This window comes from Herpailurus yagouaroundi, unplaced genomic scaffold (genome assembly GCF_014898765.1).
Source record: "Herpailurus yagouaroundi ecotype Mexico unplaced genomic scaffold, PumYag 248, whole genome shotgun sequence".
NCBI classification, from domain to species: domain Eukaryota; kingdom Metazoa; phylum Chordata; class Mammalia; order Carnivora; family Felidae; genus Herpailurus; species Herpailurus yagouaroundi.
The window spans coordinates 1,060,357-1,082,511 of NW_024412465.1; the positions used below are offsets into that span (position 1 = coordinate 1,060,357).

Genomic DNA, 22,155 nt, shown 5'->3' on the forward strand with positions numbered 1-22,155 from the left:
GTGTCCACGTGACTAGTACCAGACAAGGCTTGCTGAGAGCCTGCATACTAAGACAACAGACAGGGAAACGGGGGTCTACTTGCTCCTGCGGCAAGGGAAGGGGAGGAAGAACAGGGAGACTGTGTGCCACGGATGACTGACCGCTGCCTAATAGGCTCAATCCATTTTTTTTTATGTTTATTTTTGTGTGAGAGACAGAAAACATGAATGGGGGAGGGGTGAGAGAGAGGGAGACAGAGAATCCTAGGCAGGCTCTGTGGAGCCAGATGCGGGGCTTGTATTCACGATCTGTGAGATCATGACCTGAGCCGAAGGAAGTTTAAGCAACTGAGCGACCCAGGCGCCCCGCTCCACCTATTTTAAGATACATTTGTGAGTACTTTGGTTCTAGTTTTCAAAACTGTGTTTCTTCAAAATATTTTCAAGGGCAAAGATCCCAAGTTTTGTGTAATTAAATTGAGGCTTGAGTTGTCCCAGGTGAATACTAATGAAGATTAATACTTAAAATCATATAGCATGACATCTGTGTTATGGGTTACACATTGAAAACTTACTGCCACATTGTGTTGTTTGCTTTTCCCAGGGACACAGTGACATTGGACTATCCTTATCCTATTTTTATAGGTCAGAGAGGGAAAGCTGGAGAGTTACATACAAGATTTGCACAATCTTGTGTTCTGCATAAAAACACTGAAGACACTACAGTGCTTATATTTTTAATGAATTCATAAATTCGGTGACTAAGAATTATAGAAAGTAGAGAAAAACTGGTCTTTGTGCCCCACCATTCATCTGTGTGCCCTAAAACAAACAGTGTGCATAGCCTAGTACATGTTAATTTGGGTATGTTTACACGCACAGATTAAAATATGTATGACTGCATTAACTATACATATTTTCTGTACTACTTGCTTTTTACATTTGAAAGCATAGACAACTTTCTAGAAGCAATGAAGACATACCATCTTGTTACCAGTTCTTAGTATCACGTCATGCTAACAGGGATTTCTTTAACCAATGCTATCATGTCAGTGTTTTCGGAAGCTTATTATTGTTATTTTACAAAACAAATGTGAAAAGAATTTCCGTACCGTTATCATGTGTGAAATAGCTGAGAAATAGTAATGGAATTGTGCACATTTATACTGAACACTCCTCCAACTTGCCCTCCATGAGCAGTGTCTCACTGTGCACTCCCAGTAATGGGGTACAGAATTCCAGCCTCCTCACCGTTCCCAACACTGTACATTACCTTTGCATACTGATTTTCTTCAGGCTGATGGATTAAATGATGTCTCCTCTGCTGATCTATTTTTTTTTTACGTTTATTTATTTTTGAGGGAGAGAACACGTGAATTGGGGGAGGGGCAGAAAGAGAGAGAATCTGTCAGCACAGAGCCTAACGTGGGGCTCAAACTCATGGACTGTGAGATCATGACCTGAGTCGAAATCAAGAGTCAGATGCTTAACCAACTGAGCCGCCCAGGTGCCCCTGTTCACGTATTTTTAATTCTACTCTTTTTGTTATTGTTCTTTAAAGCATTTCTTCAATAAGTATTCTTTTAAAAAAATCTTTTAATTTTAAGTAATCTCTATACCCACAATCCTGAGATCAAGAGTAGCACGCTCTACAGACTGAGCCAGCCTGGTACTCCTTCCATAAGTTTTCTATATACAATCCATAATTCTAAAATTGTCTGCTGTATCCCTTGTTTCTTTATCTAGCGGGTTTAACTTTTTTCATGTAAAATCTTCTATATAATATGTGCCAGAATAAAATTCCCAATTTGATACTGATATTATCATCTACCTTGCATATTTCTTATGGTCATGTTATTGTAAGTGGTGGGGAAGGGTTGATTTTTATATATTTACTCTACCTGAAATATGATTATTTGAATTTATAGAATGATTAGAAAAAATTCCAAAGACCCTGATTAAAATATGGTTCTCAAAGTCTCAGACATACAGTTGTAGTGAGAGTAAGCTTTGCCTCGCATCTTGTCTAGCCAATGCGTAATCATCAATTCATAATGCTAAACAAGTTCAGTACAACACATTTGTTAAGTAATGAGAAAGAAGCAGCCAAACTATTTCTAGATCGACAGAACTACTACGTAATCATCTTTTCCCACTGTCTAAAACGAATATTGCTGGTATTTAAGAAAAATAGGTATAGTTGAGGATAAATTTTTGAAAATAAATCTGGCCAAAAGATACATAAGCAATGAAATTAATACTTGAGTCTCAAACGCACGTTTTCATCAGTAATACCTAACCTACACATGACAGTTTGCCACGTGCTTTGACACTTTCTCAGCCTGCATCCCCTTAAAAGGCAACCGACGGAATGGGAGAAGATATTGCAAATGACGTATCAGATAAAGGGTTAGTATCCACAATCTATAAAGAACCTAACAAACTCAACACCCAAAAAACCAAGTAATCCAGTGAAGAAATGGGCAAAAGACATGAATCGACACTTCTCCAAGGAAGACATCCAGATGGCCAACTGACACATGAAAAAATGCTCCACATCACTCATCATCAGGGAAATACAAATCAAAACCACAATGAGATACCACCTCACACCTGTTGGAATGGCTAACATGAACAAGTCAGGCAACAACAGATGTTGGCGAGGATGCGGAGAAAGAGGATCTCTTTTGCATTGTTCTGGGAATGCAAACTGGTGCAGCCACTCTGGAAAACAGTATGAAGGTTCCTCAAAAAATTAAACATAGAACTACCCTACATCCCAGCAATTGCACTATTAGGTATTTACCCAAGGGATACAGGTATGCTGTTTCGAAGGGACATATGCACCCCCATGTTTATAGCAGCACTATCAACAATAGCCAGGGGCGCCTGGGTGGCTCAGTCGGTTAAGCGTCCGACTTCGGCTCAGGTCATGATCTCGCGGTCTGTGAGTTCAAGCCCCATGTCGGGCTCTGTGCTGACTGCTCAGAGCCTGGAGCCTGTTTCAGATTCTGTGTCTCCCTCTCTCTCTCTGACCCTCCCCCATTCATGCTCTGTCTCTGTCTCAAAAATAAATGGTAAAATAAATTAAAAAAAAAAAAACAATAGCCAAAGTATGGAAAGAACCCAAATGTCCATCGATAGATGAATGGATAAAGAAGATGTGGTCTATATATACAATGGAGTATTATTTGTCAATCAAAAAGAATGAAATCTTGCCATTTGCAACTATGTGGATGGAACTAGAGGGCATTATGCTAAGCGAAATTAGCCAGAGAAAGACAAATATCATATGACTTCACTCCTATGAGGACTTTAAGACACAGAACATATGAACATAAGGGAAGGGAAGCAAACATAATATAAAAACATGGAGGGGAACAAAACATAAGAAACTCTTAAATATGAAGAACAATGAAAGGGTTACTGGAGGGGTTATGGGAGGGGGGATGGGCTAAATGGGTAAGGGGCATTCAGGCATCTACTCCTGAAATCATTGTTGCACTATATGCTAACTAATTTGCATGTAAATTTGAAAAATTAAAAATTTTTTTTTAAAAAGGAAAAGAAAAAAAAGCTTATCAAAAAAAAAAAAAACCACTCAACACTGGCTGCCAGCCTCTAATATTAACCAATAATAAATAGTTTATATGTCAAGGCATTTTGTTTTTTTTTTTTTAATTTTTTTTTTCAACGTTTTTATTTATTTTTGGGACAGAGAGAGACAGAGCACGAACGGGGGAGGGGCAGAGAGAGAGGGAGACACAGAATCGGAAAAAGGCTCCAGGCTCTGAGCCATCAGCACAGAGCCTGACGCGGGGCTCGAACTCCCGGACCGCGAGATCGTGACCTGGCTGAAGTCGGACGCTTAACCGACTGCGCCACCCAGGCACCCCTGTCAAGGCGTTTTTTAATGTCACCAGAAATGATGGCCCTTCCCTTAGTTTTATCTGCTTTAGGGGAGGAACTTGTAAATATATTTTTCATGCAAAAGAGAGAAAATATATTTTTGCTGTGGTTACAGAAGCCATTGGTTATAACTCTGCGTATTATTTTCCCTGCATAGTATTACGTTCGTTTCCCCAGACATCTATTTGAACACAAAATAGAAGCATAAGAACATCCAGAGAACTTGGAGATTTATAAGAGCATGCAGCACAGTTTCAGGGTCTGGTGTGACTGATCTAAATTGAAGTGAGTTAAACAGGGGCAGGGGGAGAATCTGAAAGCCTTTCCATTTTTTCCCATTTATTTTAACTGAACAAAAGAGAACTCTAAGCAAATAAAATCAGGGCTGTGATTTAATGCACCACATTACCTCCATGCTTTGCTATATATACCATCACAGAGGAAAATAAGAAGACAAGTCAGCCTGGAGTTACGGGCGTTGGCTTTTAATCATTTGCCTTTTTCTGAATACACTACAGAATTTCCCTGAATAAACACTTTTGAGTGGAATCAGTCAGCCCTTGAAAAATATTGTCAACCATTACAAATCACAAAACCTACATGCTTGTGCTACTGTGTTTCAACCCTTGTCCAATATAGCATTGTAACTTGTATGCACAGATATGCACCTTCCCATGGTGCCTAAAATGCTATGTGATAGAAATGACCAGGGCCAAGTGAATCATTTTTTTTTTCACCCAGGTCATTTCATTTACTGATGTGAGATCTTTTTCCACCTGCCCCAGAAAGGAGCTATTTCTTCCTTGCTGCAAATGTGTGAAAATGGACAGGTGGGTACTAAGAAATTTCATGGGAACCCAGAAAAATTGAAAAATCAGTGCTTAGAAAACCTGGGTCCTCAATGAAGCATGTACTCGCTCATCTGTCCCCACCATCCACACCTCAGCTTTTGGAAAGACCCGGTATATTTCTTCCAGATTGGAAGCCTTCTCAAAGTCAACTTCCTCTTGGTCCCAGGAAGACCCTACTCAGTCTTACATTGGTCCAACCTTCAAGGCAGATGCCAAGTTGCAGAGACATGTTGTTTTCATATGATAGAAAGATTGTTACAATTCTTAAAGACTTTCTTCCCCCCAACCATGTGGTTATGTTTTTTTTTTTAAATTTTTTTTGAACGTTTATTTATTTTTGAGACAGAGAGAGACAGAGCATGAATGGGGGAGGGTCAGAGAGAGGGAGACACAGAATCTGAAACAGGCTCCAGGCTCCGAGCCATCAGCCCAGAGCCCGACGCGGGGCTCGAACTCACGCGAGATCATGGGAGATCACGCGAGATCGCGACCTGGCTGAATCGGACGCTTAACCGACTGCGCCACCCAGGCGCCCCTGTTGTTATGTTTTTATGGCAAGAATGTTAATATAAAACAGCATTCATTTGGGGAAAATAGATGCCAATTTCCTTATTCCATAAGATAGTTAATGAAGGCTGACGATGTGAATCATTCCTTTTCTTGATTAGAAAGGGGAAAAGAACTGGTTTGAAGGGGGTACATATTATTTTATTTTCCAGGCACCTGAGCCCATTGATCTCAACACACTGGGAGAAACAGAGTAGCAGATGGTAGCATACTGAGGTTGATTCTCTCACCAGGAGGGAGCCATCTCTTATAGTTAGACAGCATGTGATGTTACTCTTCTGGACTCAAGTTAAAACACTTTTTCTAAAGTTTGTTATTTTGCTCATATTTTTAAGTAATCTCTAGACCCAACAAGGGGCGTGAACTTACAGCCCCAAGATCAAGAGTTGCATGCTTTTCTGACGGCACCAGCCATGTGCCATAATCTTTTTCCAAAAATATAATTTATTGTCAAGTTAGCTAACATGCAGTGTATACAGTCTGCTCTTGGCTTCAAGAATAGATTCCTTTAATTTATCACTTACATACAACACCTAGTGCTCATCCCAACAGGTGCCCTCCTCAATTCCCATCATCCACTCTCCCCTCCCTCCCACCCCCCATCAACCCTCAGTTTGTTCTCTGTATTTAAGACTCTCTTGCCTCCCTTTCTAACTTTTTTTTTTCCTTTACTTTCCCTCATGGTCTTCTGTTAAGTTTCTCAATTTCCACATATGAGTGAAAAACATATGATATCTGTCTTTCTCTGACTGACTTATTTCAGTTAGCATAATACCTTTCAGTCCCATCCACATTGTTGCAAATGCAAGATTTCATTCTTTTTCATTGCTGAGTAATATTCCATTGCATACATATACCACGTCTTCTCTATCCATTCATCAGTTGATGGACATTTGGGCTCTTTCCATAATTTGGCCATTGTTGATAGTGCTGCTATCATTGGGGTGCATGTGCCCCTTTGAATCAGTGTTTTTGTATCCTTTGGAATAACTACCTACTCATGCATTTGCTGGGTCATAGGGTACTTCTATTTTTAATTTTTTTGAGGAACCTCCATACTGTTTTCCAGAGTGGCTGCACCAGTTTGCATTCCCACCAGCAATGCAAAAGAGATCCTCTGCATCCTTGCCAATATCTGTTGTTGCCTGAGTTGTTAATTTTAGCCACTCTGACTGGTTTAAGGTGGTATCTCAATGTGGCTTTGATTTGTATTTCCCTAATGATGAGTGACATTGGGCATCTTTGATGTGTCTTTTGGCCATTTGGATGTCTTCTTTGTAAAAGTGTCTATTCATATCTTTTGCCCATTTCTTCACTGGATTATTTGTTTTTTGGGTGTTGAGCTTGGTAACTTCTTTATAGATTTTGGATACTAACTCTTTATCTGATATGTCATTTGCAAATATCTTCTCCCATTCCATTGGTTGCCTTTTAGTTTTGCTGATTGTTTCCTTTGCTGTGCAGGAGATTTTTACCTTGATGAGGTCCCAGTAGTTCATTTTTGCTTTTTTCCCCTTGCCTTTGGAGATGTGTCAAGTAAGAAGAGTTGCTGTGGCTGAGGTCAAAGAGGTTGTTGCCTGTTTCTTCTTCTAGGATTTTGATGGTTTCCTGTCTCACATTTAGGTCCATTTTGAATTTATTTTTGTGTACGGTCTAAGAAAGTGGTCCAGTTTCATTCTTCTGCATGTTGGTGTCCACTTCTCCCAGCACCATTTGCTGAGAGATTGTCTTTTTTCCACTGGATACTCTTTCCTGCTTTGTTGAAGATGAGTTGGCCATACATTTGTGGGTCCAGTTCTGGGTTCTCTATTCTATTCTATTGATCTATGCGTCTGTTCTTGTGCCAATACCATACTGTCTTGAATGATTACAGCTTTGTAGCACAGGCTAAAGTCCAGGATCACGATGCCTGTCACTTTGGTTTTCTTTTTCAATATTACTTTGACTATTTGGGGTCTTTGTGGTTCCATACAAATATTAGGATTGTTTGTTCCAGCTCTGAGAAGATGCTGGTGCTATTTTGATCGGGATTGCATTGAATATGTAGATTGCTTTGGGTAGCATCGACGTTTTAACACTATTTGTTCTCCCAATCTGTGAGCATGGAATGTTTTCCCATTTCTTTGTGTCTTCTTCCATTTCTTTCCTAAGCTTTCTATAGTTTCAGTGTACAGATCTTTTACCTCTTTGGTTAGGTTTATTCCTAAGCATTTTATGGTTCTTGGTACAACTGTAAATGGGATCAATTCCTTGATATCTCTTTCTGTTGCTACATTATTGGTATGTAGAAATGCAACCAGCTTCTGTATGTTGATTTAAATGCTGCAACTGTGCCAAATTCAGTTATCAACTCTAGCAGTTTTTTGGTGAAGTCTTTCAGGTTTTCCATGTAGAGTATCATGTCATCTGCAAAAAGGGAAAGCTTGACTTCTTTTTTGCCAATATGGATGCCTTTTATTTCATTTTGTTGTCTGAGTGCTGAGGCTAGGACTTCCAACACTATGTTAAACAGTGGTGAGAGTGGACATCCCTGTCATGTTTCCTGATCTCAGAGGGAAAGCTCTCAGTTTTTCCCCATTGAGGATGATATTAGCTGTGCTCACACAAATCTTGCCTCCCCAAAGATACTTATAGATGACATTCTTATTCATATACTTTCACTTGAACTGTGCATATTATTACTTATTTTTCTTGTTCTGAAAGTAATAGATAGGCATATAAAGGTAAGTTTTAAAAATTCTAAACTAAATACCCACTCATAGTCCCCCATAAGTCTTTCTCCCAGATATAGCCACAAAATATATTGTAAATATACATCTGCAACACTGGATCTCATGATACATTCTCCTAAATATATATTATTCACATCTTTCCACAACATTTTTCATTTCCATGGCATTACCTCAAAGTTCAGGGTGCTATTCCATCAGATGAATGTAAAATAAGCTATTGAATAATATTCTATTGTGAACAATTATCTATTATTGTGAACTATATTGTGAACAATTATCTATTCTATTGTGAACAATCATTGTTTTGCTCTATAAAAATAGACACCTGGATTTGTATGTCTTTCACATTTTATCTATTCTTACCTTCTAGATAGCTGTATCTTTGGGCATTTTTGCAAATATTTTTATAACTAGCTTATTTGAAACAAATCACACGATCAAGAATCGCATACACTTCAAAAGTGAACATGTACTGAATATAATAGAAATCTGAGTTTATTCATAAGTTTAACCCACCGAGATTATATGAAGGTTTCCATTTTTCAGCCTTTCTTTAAAAAGTGAAACTATGTTATTACCACTTTGTTAATTTTTTTGCCAAAATAATAGGAAAAAAGTAAAATCTTGCAAAATTATTTTATGGCAGAGGGACATTAATGAGTTTGGGTTTTTTTTAATGTTTATTAATTAATTTCCTTCTCTTTCTCTGGAAATTGCCTATTCGCAAATTTGCTCATTTTTGTTTTGCTGATTGTGAAAGATATTGTAAGGGCTAATTAACAGATACCAACTTTTTGCTTATTGATATACGACCATTTGTTTCCAGATAATTGTGTAATTTGAATTTTTAGGTAGTTTGCTTTGTTTATAGAATAAATAAAATATAAGTTTTTTCTTCATACTTTCCTTTTTAATTGCCATGTCTGGAAATGCCTTCCTTGGCAGAACATTACAAAAGAGTCACCCATGTTTTCTTTTTGTCCTGTGATAGTTTTGTTTACTTCATGTAATTTTAAAAAACTATAGTTCACTTTTTTGTGTGTATGGAGTGAGATAGGAAACCAGTTTTCATAAGAGTAATCCATCATTTCATGACAGATTTGAAATACTATTTTAATGAGATAGTCTTTCTGTTTATCTGTTACTATATACTTGTTTTTGTGATTTGTCTATTCTAGCATGTGTTTATTATTACTTCAATTTTATGGTCCTATATGTCCCAATGCCCCACAATTTCCATTTTTAGGATGTTTCTGGCTCTTCTTTCACTCCAGATGATTTTTAAAAGTTAACAAAAGGAATTTGGCTGGGGTTGTTTTGAATTTTTATAAATTAATTTAGGGAAAACTAACATTGCTACAATATTGAGCTGTCTCAGTGACAATTTATGCCTTGTTTCTGAAGCACTTCAATTTTCTTTAGCTTTATGGCTTTCTTCATATTTTTCATTCATAACACTTGCTAAGTTTACTCCTGGGAGTGTAATTATTTTGTTTGCTACTGTGAACACAATATTTCATACGTGCCATTTTCTGAGTGTCATTTGGGGATAGACACATTTTCATACAAGTATCTTTCATAAGTGAATTCTTGTTTTTTTTTTTTTTTCCTAATCCTTGTCAAACTCTTCAAAAACTTTTTTAGTTCCCAGCCCTTTCATGGCATTGTGTAAACACTCTGGGGATAACAGAACACTTTATTTTCATTGTGCTTGGAAAGTCTACTGTTGTCTTGCTGCCTGGCATGAGATTCGCCTTGTGTTCTCTCTCAGAGTAAGAAAGTAGTAAGCTCTTCTGACTTAACTAAGGAATTTTGTTGAATGCTAACCTTTTTTAGATGTCTGCTTTTGTGCAGTAGCAAGAGAATCTTATTGTTTTGACTTTCTCCTTAGGACCAATCTCATCATGTTTACTACTGTTAACCCACACTGATTCTCAGATTTCTGGAATATAACGCTATTTTAATAAGCTCTTTCTAAAAACGTATGGACTCCTGCATTCATTCATTCAACCTATAATTGACCATATGCTCCATACCAATATATGTAATATAATTCCAAAGCATGAAATGACTAAACAAAGTAATACAAGGGCACACATAGTAACTTTGGAATGGGGTGGTGGGTGACTACTGTAGATATGGTCCCCAAGGCCCCATCTCTCTGAGGAGCTGATGATTTCAGTGAATGAATGATGAGAAGGATCCCACTTTGAGTTAGTTTGAGCACTGTGAGTTACGAATGGGTTTGGCCTCATCAGTGACCAAAAGGAACCTGAGTGTGGGTGGTAGGTTACTGACCAGTGTGTATTTATGATCAAACTAATGAATCTTTGCAAGGCTCCTAAAACATCACACCTGAATTTAGATTTTGTTGTTTTCTATTCTTACTAAAAACAGTTCTTTATGCAGACGTCACAGAACCTGTAACTGCATCTGCTGATAGAGAAGAATGATAAAGATAAGGTCTGATTAGCTGTTGGCCAGATGACATTGGGGTGTCAAAACTTTCCTTAAAGGATGATGGAAGTTTGATAAAGAGGGGAGTGGCTTGACTAATATATATTATATATAATATATATGTATATATTATATATATGTGTGTGTATATATATATATAATATATATATTATATATATATATGTATATATATATATATAATATATATATAAAGTCTATCAGGTAAACTTTATTTTTTCAAGTAGTTTTAGGTTCACAGAAGCACTGAAAGAGAGGGGTTAAGAGATCCCCCTACAGCCCCCGCCCTCACATATGCACAGCCTTCTCCATTATCAACATCCCCACCAGAGCGTTATGGTTGATGAACCTACAATGACACATTACAACCACCCAGAATCCATAGTTTCCATTAGGTTTCCCTCTTAGTGAGTTTAGACAAATGCGTAGTGGATAAAATGTAAAAGACAAATGTAAAATGTACAATGGTGTGTATCCATCATCCTAGCATCACAGAGGGTCATTTCACCATCCCCCACCTATTCATCCCTCCCTCCTCCTGATTTACATTTTAAAAAGATCATTCTGGCTGTTGGTCAGATAACTGATTATATGAAGGGGACATGGGAAGAAGAAAACAGGTTTCTATGAGCTGGTATTTTGTTTCGCTCCTTGTAAGACTATTAAAAAAATAAGGCTTACATGATTTTTGTCAGATTTGGCACATAAAATACTGGCCAAACAGGGAATTTTAAGCCCTTTCCCCAGAACAATGCTACAGTTGTATAAAATCTGTGGCATCACAGGATCCAAGTTTCCAATCTCCTTTCTATTGTTCAGCCTCAGCAGACCTACAGTAACTGGACGGTGGTGATGGTTCATGTCACCTCTCAGCAGGCGGAAGTCAAACGAGAGGTGGGCCATGATCACCAGAGAAAGCAGACGTCTTCCCCTGCTATGTTTGTACGCGACGGAGACTTACGCTGGGGCCTGACCACGCCCTTCCTTTCCCAGGTGTGGGTATTCTGTGCGTGTTCTCATGACATCACCCCATACTACCAGCAGCATAACCTACACGTATACACATACACATACCTGCACACACATATACATGTATATGTGTATGTTCTATAGACAGCACTTCAGCACCATGCTCGGGGGCCATTTTAAGCTATGGAATCACCAACCAAAAGCACAAAAAGGAGTAAATCGTTAGAACACATAAAGAACACCTGTTTAGAGGACAAGCGTTAAAAGAGGAAGGGCAAAGCAGTGACTTGTTCAGACTTAGCTAGGAACGTGGGTGTCTATGGACTAGAGAGTTTTACTGCTCTGCACATTCATGGATGACTACAGCAGAATCACGAGTATTGACTTGGGGGTTCTGAACAGATTTTAGTCAGTCAGCAAACATGCACGTATGAGGAGAAACTCTGTATGTTCTGCAATATACCGTGAGCCTTCTGAGAGCAGGATGCAGACAATGCACACCCTTCCTTATTCCAATGAAAACAGCACCATGCCTTATCCTGGCCAATCCACAGACTAAACTATTTTCAAACATTCATAAATTAGAGTTGTTTTTTTTTTTTTTAACTTTGAAACCTATACAGACAAAAGTGATAAAAGTGGGTTTTCTCTGCTTGGTTTCTGTCCTCCTTGCCTTCTGGGAGGGTAACATAAATTGTACAAGACGTTACGGGGCAAGCCAGCACCAGCAACACTAGAAATCATGCCTTTCTGATTCTAGACTCTTGGCTCCGTGCATTTTTCTTTACCCACAGCTGACTCACTCCCCAGGGGCTCTTGCAGTAAAAGACAATGATATTTCCTCCCCCAGAAAGTGAGTGATAAAACCACACGTACAACTCCCAGCTAGGTGCCATTCCTGAGCTATCTGGATTGCGAACATGTCTAACAGAACGGCTGGTACCAAAATGAATATTTCACCACAAACTATAAATTGTACAGTCGGCATTTCAAATGCCCCTGCTCTCATCAGGGATGATTGGGTAAAAAGGCCTCCTGGAAGTAATTAATCTCTGCTCTATGCGGAGCCCTGTTAGGGAGACCTGAGCCCCGAGATCAGTTAAGACGCATGATTTAAAGGGAGCCGCACAAAAAAAAATCTGCCACAAACATAACCATCTATGTAGGAGGTCTCCTGGAGCGTTTTCAACACATTTCTGTGTTATAACTCACCCCGTGTGAAGTTATAGAAGGACTGCACTTAAACACTTGAGGTTTGACAATGTAAAATGAAGCAAACTTAGACCTCAATCTGTGTCAACACCAACTCAATGAAGTTTTCAACATCCTTCATGCCCGGGTCTGGCAGAGGGTCTGGGTGACGCAGCCACAGCTCACATGTCTGCCAGTCCTGCGTCTCCCTGCCCGTGAGGGCCGTGCTGGAAAGGGTTCCCGCAGATCCCAGGCCTCCAGGAACGGCCTGTGGCCACACAACCCTTTCCAGATCTAATGTTCCAGGAAATGTGCTGCCATAAACAACGTGACTCCAGGAGAGCTGGTCACTGATTTCATTCTGCCATCCCCTATAAACCCATGTGAGGAAGCATCTGGGCTTTCCCGGCTTGAAAACTCTAGGTATTATTGGGTATTACTGGGTATTAACGATATGTTCCTATGGGAACTCTCCTGAATGAAGGAATCGATGGGGCAAGGACGCGAGAGCTAGATGGTCCAGGGAATGGAGGGAGGCAGGGCTGTTCTCCACCCCATGACTGATGCGTTCAGAGCGGATTGCCCATGTTGAGCAGGGAGGCTGAAGGCATCTGAGTCCTGGAAGGGGAGCCAGCTGGATGCATCGCCGCAGACCTTCAGGGCACCCTGAGCAAGACCCATTCCAAATCCCAACTGCGGGCAGTGCTGGGGTGCTAATACACCAGCAGCCATAACAAGGACCGGGCCAGGCATCAGGTGGTTGGACCAGGACCGGGTCAGGCATCAGCCGTGATGGAGCTGGAGGGGATGCGAAGCTGGTCAGGACCCAGGACACATTAGTCCACTGTGCCTCTGCCTCGGTCTGTCACCGGACTTGCCTTTATTTCCGATTCAGGGAACACAAACTGGCCTTCTGGAACAGTCCTCTAGACGGACACTTGCTCCAGGACTCAAAACAAACACTATCTGATCTAGAAGAATTCTGGCACCCACACAACAACCGAAGTCTGCCATGTTTCTGACACTGCTATAGCGCATTTGCACAAAGACGCAATCTCGCTAAGAACAAATACTAATGAGATGTCTGCCTTCCCGGTTTGCCCACGCCATGTGCGGGACCATTTTAGAGTTCGTTGGCAATACAATTCTAGCTGAGCACAAAGTCATTACAGATACTGAAAATGTGAGGCCAGAACCGAGGATATTAGGACCTTGCTTATCCTTCATTCTCTGGGCTTAGACAAGTCCTTGTGGCTGAAAAGCACGTAAGAGACTAACCTGCCAATTCTTTGTTTGTTTTTCACTTTTCAAATTCCACTAAGCTTACCATTTCTCTGGCTACCTGGATCAAAAACAGAGTTTTAAATTTTGTTTTTAGGAATTCCAATTTGTGTAATTCCAATTTGTTTTTAAAGTAGACCTCAAACTTCTCCCCTGAAGAACGCTAGCCATCGAAGATTTCAACCAATGCCAAAGTCTCTAGTGGTGAGTGCTGTATGGAAATCAATTTGATTATAAATTTCATATTAAAAATAAAGAAACAAAATAAATGCTCTATCTCATGAATGATAGGTTAACTAAAAGATTTTTTTAATCCTGTTTTGTTCTGCTTTCTGTAAGTCTCAAAGCTTAGCCTCTTGCTGATTTTGCCACAAAAGCATATTTTGCTAATAAATCTCTAGATAAATCTGTCTTTGTTCTTGTCAGGGAGAAAAAGAGCCATGACACATTTTTCAGTATTCTAAAATGTGTTCTCAGAGGTCAAAGTCATAGTGAGTTGTGATTGCCCCTGCATGGTACACGTTTTCGGGTGCTATTTTAATTTTTTTGTTTTCAACGTTTATTTATTTTTGGGACAGAGAGAGACAGAGCATGAACGGGGGAGGGGCAGAGAGAGAGGAAGACACAGAATCGGAAACAGGCTCCAGGCTCTGAGCCATCAGCCCAGAGCCCGACGCGGGGCTCGAACTCACAGAGCGTGAGATCGTGACCTGGCTGAAGTTGGACGCTTAACCGACTGCGCCACCCAGGCGCCCCTTCGGGTGCTATTTTAATAGGATAGAGTTAAATAACATAAAATGAGAGCTATTTTTTTTTTTGGTTGATTGACTTCGATTACAGAATAATATACTTCAATCAAATGATGAACACATATATGTAAGTGACATCTACACAGAAGAGAAACCAAATGAAAACTCCCCAAACCTAAGTCAAAGATACTACAATTTAATAAACCATTTTAAAGTTTTTTTTTTTAACTGTTTATTTATTTTTGAGACAGAGTGTGAGCCAGGGACACGCAGAAAAAGGGACAGAGAGAGAATCCCAAGCAGGCTCTGCACTGTCAGCACAGAGCCCAGTGCGGGGCTCGAGCTCACAAACCATGAGATCATGACCTGAGCCAAAATCAAGAGTCAAACGCTTAACCAACTGAGCCACTCAGGCGCCCCTAAAGTTTTCTCTTAAGACAATGAGCAGGGAAAGTGTGATGTGATGGGCACTGAGATCTTAGTCCTGGGGTGACGCCCACCATGTAGCAGAGAACCACAGAGCTGCAATTCCCCCAAGAGTGTTTCAGGAACTGGCTTGGGTGACTTTGTCTTGACATAGGAAATTTCCCTCAACCCCTTCTGATCTCAGTTCAATGTTACTTCCATCAAAAATGTTGCACTGATTCCCAAATGCATGCCACATGAGTTATTCCATCTTGCCAGGTAATAGATACACAATTTACATTTTAAAAATCATTTCCTTAACCTCGCTCTTCACCAAGAGGCTACACATTCCATGAGGCAGAAAATAGGCTGTTTGGGTGTTTGGTTTTGCTCACTCTTTTATCCCCAACGCTTAATCCAATCCTTGGTACATAGTAGCTGTTTAGCAAATACACATTACAAAATAAGTAAGTGAAAAGTGAATTAATGAATACTTACTGTTTAAAACAGCTGTTTCGTTTTCATGCTGAGGAAAAATATAAACAACATTTTCCCAACCGACCGCACATGTTTTTTAAATCCCTTTCTGTATGACTACCTATGTACCTGTTACTTTGAAGAGCAAATAATCCTCAACATTTAGCTTCTCACAAATGGGTGTTCATATAACTTTCTTTTGATGAACATCTTCCTGTGTGACTTATAATTTGAAATACCAAAAGGGAGGGAGAAAATGCCTTTTGTCTCAGACTGCTGATTTTGACCTGGCATTGAAAGTCTACTGGACTGTACCTTGTGGGATGATTAACATCACTCGGACTGAGTCTCACCTCCCCAGTGTGTAATACTGTGTTTCTACTGACCCTCCGTGCTGCCCGTCTCACAGCCTGTCTACGCCTATCATGATGGTAACACGAGAACATATGGGAACATGTTTTCTACACTCTGTATATAACCATTGTGGCCTCTGGTCCACTCTTCATTCATATTTTGAGATCCTAAGCTCTAGTGTTAGCGACGGGGTCCTCTGGGAGGTGGTTAGGTCACGAGGGAGGCACCCTCATCAGTGGGATTAGTGCCTTTCTCAAAGAGTCCCCAGAGATCTCCCTCATACCTTCCTCCGTGAGGGCGCAGTGAGAAGACAGACGTCCTTGAACCAGGAAGCGGGTCTTCACCCAGTACTGAATGTACTGGGCCCGTGATCTGGGACGTCCAGCCTCCAGAACTGTGAGAAATAAATGTGTGCTATTTAGGACCCCTCCTCCAGTCTGTGGGATTCTGTAGTAGCTGCCCGGACAGACTAACACAGGAACTAACTACTATCATTCAGATTAGCCCATGCAGAGATATATACAGAGTACAAGGGGTAATGTCCTAAAATGCAGAGTATTGTGGGGCTTAGCGAGAAAATGAAAACACTGATGGAAGATTATTCATTCCTATCTCAGTTGTTAGTCAAACTATTCTATCTAAAAAAGTTTCTTCTGACTGACAACATTCTCTGATTTTAAGGCGAGATGACTATATCTATATGTATCTATCTATCTATCTATCTACCTATCTATATAAAACAAATCACCAAGGCGATTCTTTACAACTATCTTCCTGAACAATAATTTAAAATGTCAAGTAGTAATGTCAAGCCCCAGTCTTTAAAACAACTGGAAAATCAGTTCTCCATGGTCAACGGCCATTTCAGCCCTTCTAGGGACTGACCTGATTCAAGTCTTTGAAGCTTGCATTTACTTTTTTGGATATTCATGTTGAAAGGTCAGAATTTTCACGATTACTGCTAGAAAGCTTCTTTCTCTGGGTTTATACAAAGTTCCGACACTGGCTTGCAGTCACGAGAACCTGGCTTGTATTCATCTTCCTTCTTTTTGTTCCTCGTTAACTCGTATTCAAAGAGAGGATAGGACAGGCTCGCCCACACTCTCTAAAACGTTTCATTATGTTCAACACAAGGGACGCGGCCGAGAATCTGAGAATTAAGGCTGCAGTAAGAAATTCAGAATTACAGACAATGTGACCTTTGCAGATGTGCTGATGGCAGTTACAAACATGGGCCTTACCGATCTTTCAGCATGGTGGTGGACACACAAACACAGCTGGCTTTGAACAATCACTGGCTTGCCTTCTGATAATCACCGTTCTTCCTTTCGTCTATTTTGCTGGTCACCAGAAATAAAACTGTACATATAGATGAGATCATATATCACCATTCTATCATATCTTGATTATAAGTAATCATATATTATACAAACGTATACTATGTGATACGTAATGCCTATATAAAGAAAACCATATATATTTGTCTACATAATCTACTTATATATTTGGTGTCTAATATTATTTAAAGAAGAAGACAAACGCTGCCCAAATCTTGTTTTTTGTACCCTTGGCTCTTGACTGTAATATTTTATTTCATTGAAGTTTATTTATTTTTTTAGTAATCTCTACATCCAACTTGGGGCTCAAACTCACAACCCTGAGATCGAGAGTCCCGTGCTCTACTGACTGAGCCAGCCAGGCGCCCCTTGACTGTAATATTTTCCAGTAACAAACAAAACCACATTCAGATGAAATCACGGCATCCAGGATCCCACGGAATCCTCTGACACTTGCGGGCAACTCATTTGGCCAAGTCTAATACAGAAATCTTTCCGTGGGTCAAATATGTAAGTGTTTAGTGTTTGTTTTATTAGTAACTAAAACAATTTGGGGCATTTGGCACAAGCCTGCCAAATAATATATTGTCTATCATGAATATTTACTCAAGCCCACAGCTAACCTTCCATCAATCATCTTTTGAGGTGGCAAAATATGCAAGATAAGGTAATGCTTGTGAACCTGTGTTTACTTTGCATGATAGTACCGCTTACATCTAAATGCTGGAAAAAAGATACTTTTCCATGGAATAATTAAAATAACGTTTTAGTATTTAGTAGGTTTTAGTATTATAGCAGAGTCAAATGCTGGCCATGTTGGATTTGCTAAGGTCACATGCTGTTCTCAAATATTCTCTGAGAAGAGAAATATTCCGCGTATTTCCTGAAACCATGGGGTTTAGAGGGGCAGTTGTTATTATCTGATAAGAATGAATGCTCTATATACCAAACCAGATAAGCTTTGGGGCTTTTCAGTGTTCGCAAATAAATCACGGGGGTGCCTGGGTGGCTTAACCAGTTAAATGTCCGATTTTGGCTCAGGTCATGGTCTCGCGGTTTGTGGGTTTGAGCCCCGCTTCGGGTTCTGTGCTGACAGCTGGGAGCCTGGAGCCCGTTTCAGATTCTGTGTCTCCCTGTCTCTCTGCCCCTGCCATACACTCTTTCTCTCTCTCAAAAATAAACATTAAAAAAATTAAAAAAAAAACAAATAAAACATGAATCTATAAACCTAGAGCAAAATTAATCTCATTCAATCCTTTTAATTTTCAGGATCTGAGACCCCTGGAATTTAACTGAGTCAGAATCTACAAACCAAATCCCCAGCAAATGGATGTAAAAGGGAACACATAGAAGCTTCCAGATCACCTTAGCCATGTTGCTACTATATAATATATATTATATAATGTGCAATTGTATATAATGATTACATATATCATGTGAGCTATATTGTATGTTATATATATGTTGGTGATAACACGCACACATTATATTTATTAGCTGTGCCTTTGAAATGTTTCCAAGCTGCATTTCCATCTGCAAAGCCCTCAAGTTCATTCTCTTCAAACCCTCCTTTGCTGTACTTGAAGCTTGTGCAGGAATCCCAGGAACTTAAACCATGTGGCAAATCCCAATTACATGCGAGTATGTGAAGCATGTAAAGAGCATAACTTGAAGAAGATAAATATTAGCCCCACTTGACCGTGATGTCAAATAAAGTAGACACGGCCCGAACTCCTAGCAGGCCTGTGGGAGTGGAAGACGGCCCACAGATTCCTTCACTGGCTGGAACCACAGCATTCCTGACTTCCCTCCCAGTCTAGCTGGAGGAAGGGTGACCAAGCTCCGGGGGAGGACTAGATCCAGAGTCAGTGTTACCATGAGCAGTTCCTGAGAACTGAGACGTCCAATCTCCATTTAGACGACTGGTCAAGTCTACGTCAAGCTGTGCCCCAGTAACACACACGGTTGCTCACAAATGAGTAACAGGGACGTACCCATCCATGCATTGACATGTTGGTTGTGAGGTGAATACACGTGTAGAAAGTCTCACGTTTTCTTGGTCTGCTTGAATAAGGGGCTCCTTGCAAGCACACTGCAAAACCTAAGTAAGAAAGACAAAATGAGTGCACATGAGTACAGGGTAGGACAAGGTCTATCTGTGAACCGTAGAGAATAAACCATAGCCCTTGTCCTTCAGGGGTCTGCATAGAAGCAAGAATCATGGACCTCGGATGACCAGATAGGCTTTACAGAACAAGCTGGAAATGACCCAAGAACAGACAGATTTTAGTCATGTATGGGGCTTGGGGGCGTGCGGCAAGAAACATACAGTGTGTAAGCCTCACTTCTCTGTACTTTGGAGACCTGAAGATCTTCATTCAACAGAAGAGCAACTGGAAGCCAGTTCACTGTCAAGAACAGCCAATGTCAACTCCAGGAACACCTTTGGGATATCCCTCTGTGCCCAGGACTGAATTTACCATGAAGCAAAAAAGAGATAGGAATCCCCCACCCCCCCACTCAACTGCTGGGATGATTAACATCACTCAGACCAAGGTTCAGTGGACTCAACTGAGTCAAACGTCTCTTCTCTCGCTTCTAATTTCTGTCCCTGGGTCTGCATCTCTCAGGGCCAGTTGGGAACAGGAAACCCCTTTTTCCCCAGAAGAAATGCCTCCCATGACACAGTGCAGCGGGGCTCCTTTGCTTCTGGCCCCCACAGATTGATTTCATCATACCATAGCTTCCTCGTCTACTTTTTCACATCTATTCATTCACTCAATGAGTGAGTATCTACCAAATAGTTGAGTGAAATGCTCATTTTCAAAAACGGATTCTGTAAGTACAATGCGAAACAACACAGGTGGGGCTCGTCTCCTTAGGGATCTAGGCGTGCCATCTGAAGGCTTTCCAAAGTGCAAAGGTATGGGTCACTCAGACATAAACCACTACGTATGGTGCAGCCCACATCTTTATGCTCCTACACAACTTTCTCAAGTGTTCACGTTTGGGAATAACTGTTCACACTGGAACACGCACGGCTGGACTGACAGCATTAAATACTTGATAACTGAACATCTGTAATCACCATGTATTTTATATTCAGATTGAGAAGAGGAACATCCTCCTGAAAAAAAAAACATTGCACATTCCAGAGCTGTGACTCAACAATTTACTGTGTCAGACTGAATCTTACCTTTTGAGCTTCTCTGCCTCCAGAGAAGGGGTTAGCCTGGAAATATTCATAGAGCAGCTCTGGAAAGAGGGGGGGGGGTTGTCAAATGAGAGCATAGCTGGGAAGTGCTCTTATGGCCTGAAATGAGACGGGCATCATCATGGTATGGGGGTGACCTGGCATTCAAAGAGGAGGCTCTTTGTCTGTGTGGTAGGGAATCCATGGGCCAGGGTGTGGTCGGGATCATGTGAGTACTTGGAAGCAGATGATCATGCTCCAGAGACTTGACAAGGCTGATTAACAGCCCCCTCATGGGGAGAAGCCCTAGGAGGTGAGACAAGACACCAGGTTCGACCGACCTGTGTGAGTCTTGAAAGTCAGACCATCTCTTTCTACTTCTCACTTCACCTCCCAGTGTTCTGGAAAGTGTTGCATCTCAAAAAGGAAGTGTGTGAATTTCTTCTTCTGGAGATGCAGAGGAGGCATGAGAGACAATTCAGAAGGCATCAAAGCATCCCCATGGAAAGGATGAGCCTGTGTGGTTCGCCACCTGTGGGGTTTCCAGAACCGCCCTAATAGGCCATGGCCTCCTGTTCCATCCACCAGCCTCTGCCTCAAGTTATTAGTCTTTCCCTGCCATGTTTCCTTTTGACAGGTAGCAAATCGAGGGCATCAATCTGCTGTTACCTCCGAAGCTTTTGAAAGAAATCCTGAGCAATGTCGCTCAGACCCAGAGCAAGGACATTCTGACAGCTGCCTTACCAGAAGGGCATTTTTTACCCTGGTGAAATGCAGCAAACAAAACTGTCAGATTGACAATGACATCCAAGTATATAGTAGAGAAAGATCACGGTAACTAATTGTGTCCATACAATAAAATATTCACTGGTGATTTTTCTTGAGTTGACATTGTGTTCCGTAAGAATGTGGTAGCTTTGTCTCATAAACGTTTTCATCTTTCTGTCTAAGGACAGAGCAGTTAGGACTCAACCACAATATGGAAACTCCAGAAAGAGGATTTTCCTCCAAACCTGACCACATTTTGTAGAGAGACTGGACCAAGTGAATGAAGTGCCAGGCTTTCTAGAGTTGGCAGGTATCGAAGTCATGCAAAAGGCTTTCTCTCTAAATGTGCGTACGTGTGTGTAAGAGTGAATATGTGCCCCCACCCACCCACCCACCCAGCCACACAGGCACAGGCATGCCTTTAAGGAAACATAATGAGACATTTTTCATTTGTTTGAATCCGTATGTTTTAGGGTAAGGCTCAGTTCGTCAAGAGCTCCAATGAAGACAGCAAATGCACTTCTTGGCAACTCTATTTTCCAACATTTAAAAAAAAATTTTTTTTAATGTTTACTTATTTTTGCAGAGAGAGAGAGAGAGAGACAGAGAGAGACAGAGCATGAGTGGGGGAGGAGCAGAGAGGGAAAGGGAGATACAGAATCTGAAACAGGCTCCAGGCTCTGAGCACAGAGCCCAACGTGGGGCTCAAACCCACGGACAGCGAGATCATGACCTGAGCCAAAGTCGGACGCTCAACCGACTGAGCCACCCAGGCGCCCCTCTATTTTCCAACATTTTTACAGAAAACACCACCCATACGTCAAGTTGGGGAGGGAGACTAAGAATTTTGTTTTAAATATTCTAGGAAATATATGTGGAAAGTTTTACTAGTTTCTGTATAATCCTGTATACATAAAA

At 40.7% G+C, this 22,155-nt stretch overlaps 1 long non-coding RNA gene across 1 annotated transcript in view; it reads right to left on the bottom strand.

Annotated features, from left to right (window-relative positions):
• Positions 1–22,155, bottom strand: part of LOC121020178 (uncharacterized) — a 528,280-nt gene that overhangs the window by 93,941 nt on the left and 412,184 nt on the right. The window contains exons 6-8 of the long non-coding RNA XR_005786000.1: positions 19,271–19,377; positions 17,181–17,298; positions 16,223–16,333 (exon numbers count right to left, since the gene is read on the bottom strand). This is a non-coding gene — a long non-coding RNA (uncharacterized LOC121020178). The remainder of the gene's footprint in view (positions 1–16,222; positions 16,334–17,180; positions 17,299–19,270; positions 19,378–22,155) is intronic.